This window comes from Pyxicephalus adspersus, chromosome Z (genome assembly GCF_032062135.1).
Source record: "Pyxicephalus adspersus chromosome Z, UCB_Pads_2.0, whole genome shotgun sequence".
Classification (NCBI taxonomy): domain Eukaryota; kingdom Metazoa; phylum Chordata; class Amphibia; order Anura; family Pyxicephalidae; genus Pyxicephalus; species Pyxicephalus adspersus.
In genome coordinates this window covers 18,000,703-18,006,702 of record NC_092871.1, presented here as the reverse complement: position 1 = coordinate 18,006,702, position 6,000 = coordinate 18,000,703, and the positions used below count along the sequence as shown (strand labels likewise).

The 6,000-nt window shown below is 38.4% G+C and overlaps 1 long non-coding RNA gene across 1 annotated transcript in view; it reads left to right on the top strand.

Annotated features, from left to right (window-relative positions):
* The first annotated feature begins 5,632 nt into the window (after positions 1-5,632).
* The window catches only part of LOC140343714 (uncharacterized), a 74,448-nt gene continuing 74,080 nt past the window's right edge, over positions 5,633-6,000 (top strand). The window contains exon 1 of the long non-coding RNA XR_011923399.1: positions 5,633-5,674. This is a non-coding gene — a long non-coding RNA (uncharacterized lncRNA). The remainder of the gene's footprint in view (positions 5,675-6,000) is intronic.

The window sequence follows — 6,000 nt, the reverse complement described above, 5'->3', positions numbered from 1 at the left end:
AACTTGCTCATCCCTAATATTCAGGGCACATTTTTGCACAGGCATTTGTGAGCAGAATAGGCAGCTTCTTGGGGCCCTAGTTTCCAGAGAGGATCTATAAAAATGCTAAAAACTATCTTCTCTTTTCATATATTCATAGCAAATCAATTTAGGACCGCCCCAGCTATTTTGGTAATAATACTATGTTTAGGTGTTTTGCAATTAACTCAAAAATTTAATGCAGGATACCGATGCTATTACCACTCCACTCACAGATCTTGTGTTTAGTAACCTGAAGCATCACCTGCCTCCTTTTAGCAGTAGAGTTTCCACCCTACTTGGCATCCCCTGCACACAAACTGAGGCTGTGCAAAGCTGAAATGGGATTCTGGAGTATGTGCTGCATCTAATGAGCTGAGTTCAATAAAGTTTTTCCATTGGCTGCTAGGCCTTTTTAAACAACCCTAGTTCCAGGCTCAGGTTTCTGGATCTTAGTGTATTTCCTGCTACTCTGCCAGCTTGTTCTCTCTTCGGCTGCTCTGGATGTTACCTTGGTTTGACCTCAACTCTGCTTGCCCTGATCTCAGCCTGTTACCTGACCTTAGCCTGTTCAACTACCCCGCCTTCACTCGCTGTGTGCCTGCCTGTAAACCATTCCTATACTGGGGTCATCGGATCCCTGTGTTCTGTTCCCTCTTTGCAGCAAATTAGTCCAGTCTCCACTAAGGTCATCAGCCCATCACCCTTTCTGGGGTGCACTGGTGAAAACCAGGGGGTTATGTGGATTGCACGCCCGTGTCACCTGCCAGGGGAAGGTGACCCATAACACATGCATTATGTTTTCTGCCTGGAGTTCAGCTTTAAGGTAAGAAATGTAAGATATATATATATATATATATATATATAAGAATATAGAAGAAATAGATGTAAGACAACATCACAAACTTCCAGTGCAATTAACCAAGAACTAGGTCTTTGTTTTTCTATTTGCCCCCCTTCTCTGGATATCTGTTTGGAGTACCCTTTTACCTGAGTTTCCAAACTTTTTACAGCCATGGGGCTGTTATACCAAAGTTTGATTTCAGAAAGACCCAGCTGCAAAAGAGAATTCTAATTACTAGAGTACTTCTTGTAGTCCAGATTTCAGCCCCATTGCTTGCATACATTAAACATAAGCCCCCGAGTATGAAGCCTGCAGCCTGTCACAAATGAGTGGAACAACACAAAGGAACTTGTACTGTTTACTCCGACTCAGACCTGAGAAAGACAAGAAAAATCATTTTGCTTGAAGAACAAATGGACGAGGAGCAGAGAGAAACAGAAAATACATATTCATGAGCCGATAGAGAGCGGTGAAAGACACAGCTTTGTTTATCAGTAACAGATTACGGTGAACTGGTCAGTGGCGCTGTAGAGTATTCAGCATTATGTGTTGGACATTGATAAGGAAGACGGATTATTAAGTTGGAAAATGGATATGACAATTAATGCTCACAATCCTTTCCTTTAAAGATAGAAGTAAAATAGCAAAACAAGTAATGCAATAGTTGGTCATCACTAGAAAAATCAATATGTGGAGTATATATCTTTTTCCCCTGTCGTTCATCAAAAAAATAATTTATTTAAGTAACTACATTTTAAGTAAAGTAATTCTTTAACTCTATTCCCTCACCACACACTCATATACTGGTTTTACCCGCAGCTCTAAGCCCATTAACTTCATCATGTGCCTTACTTGGCACTGTATAACCTTTGTTGAAAAAGTCCCAGCACATCATGTTCTGTACCTGTGCTTCTTGCCCAATATTTGTCCTATGGATGGGTCCATGCACATGATACTTGCTGGCAGTAAAAGTGGAATTAAAACCCCTCTGCCCTATTGCAGATAAGGATGCCACCACCCTAGTCAATATTTATATCTGCAGCGGCTACCTTTGACACTAACCATATGGAGCTTGAGAATATTATCCATAGCTTTGTTTTGGGAAACAATGAATGTGTTCAAATGTGGAAAGAGTACATGGAAGGACTCGAAGAGGCTGGTAAATCAACAACTTGAACAAGCCCCTTTATAAACAATCTTCAATTCTTCTAAGCAATTCCTCCATAGTCCAAAATGCTAAAATGCTTTTAAAAATGCCCTGATGAAGGACCGACTAGCAACTGAAATGTGTTTGTAATAAATAAACATCAGCTATTGATATTCTAAGGATCTTCTGTACCTCCCTGTTTTTAAAGAGCCCCAGTTGAGAACTACCAAAAAAAGAAAAAAAGATTTCAACTTGAATTGGCCTATTTCTGTAACAACCCTTATCTAAGCAGTTCGTTGTTTGCAACAATCCGTTATTTGTTTCTACTTTCAGATGAAGAAAATGAGTTTAAATAAAAGAATGGGTACACTAGATGCAATTAAAAGTTTCATTATAACATTTGTTTGCTCTTTCAGCGCGTGTTCTGCTTACTTTCTTAGCAGGTTTGTTTGTGGGTGGAAGCTCTAAAAGTAATGTATTCTTATGGATCATGTTGGTATGTGGCAAACTTTTCACTGAACTTTAATAATAATTAAATAAATACAGCAAATTCTAACATGAATTGTACATATGAGCTTTTAATGAAAAATCATATTTGCCTTTTGAAAACAATTACTAATTACTAATTTTTTTGATGTCTAGGGCTAACAGAATCATGACACAAGTTTGAATCAATTACAGCCCATTTTGTATTTTCATCTTACATTCCGAGAAGTTTTTTTTTTTTTAATTCTGAAGAAACTAATGTAGCAATGGTGCAGCAGAGGCAGGGTAAGTGACTTGAGCTAGTGGAAAGATGAATTTACTGTACTATCTATGCCAGTGGTTCTCAACCAGGGTTTGCTAGGGGTTCCTTGGGCAATTAATTGCCAATGACATTTTTTGGCAATTTGACATCTATAAGCAGAGGCACGGTACATGCCCGCCCCACTACACCCCTGCCTATGTTTCACTCAAAGAGGAAGAGGTCTGCAGCTCTGACTGGTGAGCCCCTCCAGTCCTTCTCCTGACCCTGCCATGGGGCGTACTGGCCAGAGCCACGGACCACCATAGAATCCTTTGCAAAACAGTGAGGGCACGTTCCCACCCGTGCCCGCCCCACTACAACCCTGTCTATAAGGGTTCTTCCTAGTGGCCAGAATTGTAAGCGGCATGTTCCCTATTAACCACCACATGGATATAGTAATTATAGAAGGGGTTCTCCGAAGACCTGAAAGTTAGTCAAGGGGTTCCCCAGAAAGGTTGAGAAACACTGATCTATTATATCTTGGAGGACTAGCATTTTGATCTGTTTAGAGCAATGACCTGTCTTCTTTAAACCTTATGAAAAGCAGTCAGGTTAGAATAATGTAATACAGCCTGCAGTTCTTTTCCTTCATAGTCAACCTGGTTTCCCTTGCTCACATCCATGGAGAATAAAATCAAAGTATATGTGTTATGGCAAGTAGCATAGAGACAAATCGGAAACGATTAAGCTTTGATATTTTTCATCCTTAATGCCTCTGTTATAGCCTCCAGTTTTTTTACTTGCAAAATTCCACATTTCCCCTTTGGGACTTCCATCTTGATCATGTCCAACATCCATTGTCCAATCTATCCTGCTAGAGGGCACTTGCAGGTGTCCCTGCCCTTAGACAGGAGTTGATTGGGTTAAGTAGCTGTAGAATGGTCATAAGGTGAAATAGATTATTCTGGATATAAGTAATCATGGAAAAAGTCCTACAAGACACTTCCCTCCAAATGAACTTCAACCAGCGGGGCAAATCCCAACATCCATAACTGACACCTTCTCTCTTTTTAGCATTGCATCGCTGTCATTTGCCCTGCTCAGCTCCAGGGACGCACAGTTGTCATGGATATATGATTGTTAATGAAACATAGCAGAAGTGAGGTAAGTGTCATTTTTTGTCCCTGTCCCTACTGTCCTGCAATGACTCTTATTAGATAGAACTAGTCAACCCTCTGTCATATTTCTTGACCTGCTCGGGGCGCTCACAATATGAACTTCTCGTTCCACTGGGAACAAAAAAATTGGAAAGTTTCAAGAACTCAGAGTTCAAACAAACAATGATATTGTTTCAGGCTTTTATCATTTCCCTCTGGGTAAGCAGCAGGGAAGTTATATATATATATGAATTTGTTTTTCTGTCTCATAAGAAGATCTTTAGTATCTGGTTACCTATATAGGTTACCAATAGTGTAATTATTCCCAAAAGGCTGCTGTGTCACTTGGAAGTGTTCAAGATAAAAATAAACTAATCAAAATTATTCATTAAAATGAGACAGGAACACATTTATTTATTCTTTGCTACACCTTTACTATATATAACACTCAAATTCTCAAACCAGCTTCATTAGTAGTCACCTGGAATAGTTTTCCAACTGTTTTAAAGGGGTTCCAAGAGGCGCTAAGGACTTGTTGACTTGCTTTGCCTTTACTCTTTGGTCCATCTCACTCAAACCCCCATCATTGGGTTAGATTAAGTGATTGGCCCTGATTTATGAAAGCTCTCCAAGGCTGGAGAGAATACACTTTCATCGGTAAAGCTGGGTGATCCAGCAAACCTGGAATTAATCATGTCCAGGAGTCCAGATAGCAAATGTTTTTTTTAAAACCCATTCTATGTTTTCTGGATCACCCAGCTTCTCTTCTGAAAGTATATTCTCTCCAGCCCTGGAGAGCTTTCATAAATCAGGCGCATTGTGTATGCATTGATGTAGCATTCCATCACCTTCCTTCTTGGTTGAATAGCCATGACATAGCCTGGAGGTGTGTTTGGGGTCATTGTTCTGTTGGAAAACAAATGACAATCCCACTGGGATCAAACCAGTTGGGCCTGCATCTAACTGTAGAATGTTAGGGTAAATATTCTGGTTAGGTATTCTTTGAATTTTGAATAAGTCATCACAGTGTCACCATCAAAGCAGTCCCACACATTTTCCTCCATGCTTCATATATATATATATATATATATATATATATATATATATATATATTCATTCATACACACATACATGTGTATATTTGTACTTACATACGTACGTACATACATATATAGTAGAGTTTGCTTTTGCTTGTTTTTATCTTTCCTTCTGTATAAACATATTCTTTGTATCTGAATAGCTAATTCAATGAAATCTAATTCAGTAAACTGATTTTGTTTTTCTGCTTTTTTGTTTAATTTGTTCTACAGCAGCCCTTAAGTGGGTTTATTAGGTGCATTTATGCTGAACAGCTAGTAGGCTCAATTCTTCAAGCTTTTCAAGGGCACGAGTCTTTATTTTTTCCTATGTGACTTTTAATTTTCAAATCTCATTGGACTTTGGTGAATTCAAGCTAATTTATATAATCAAATGGTTATCCCTGTTTTAGAATTATATCAGCAAATACAAATGACATTTCACAAATAGGCAATAAAACGGGCATGTAGATATGCTAAAGCAACCTCTGTTTGATAATACATTTTAAATATGCTTTTGGTATAATTATATTTTAAAAAAGTAATCCAAAAACAAATATGTAATGTATATAAATATACATATATATATATATATATATATATAACAAAGTAGGGTTGAATACTGGTGGGATAAATAACCATGAAACTTTTCTCTATTGCTCTAGGACATGCTGGGATCTCCCGCTGTAGTTCGTACAGCACCAGGTAAGATTATGGCACTATATGAATATAAATAATAATAATCTCCCCAGGGTTAGGAGAAAAGTCATGGTTTCCATTGTTTTATGGACAGCAGAAAGAGCCCGACACAACACCTAGCATGGTAATTGCCTGAGTCTAGCAGAATACAAAACTACAGTAGGCTAACCTGAATATTAGAATGTTAGTAAAAGAATACATAAAATATCAAAGTTGATATTTACTGGTATATCTTGGGATTTTTATGGGTATTGTAACAGCTGGCCAAAGAAATCACAGAGTTTCGCCCAGGATGACGGGCACATTTTCCCCAGATACAGGTTATACGCAGA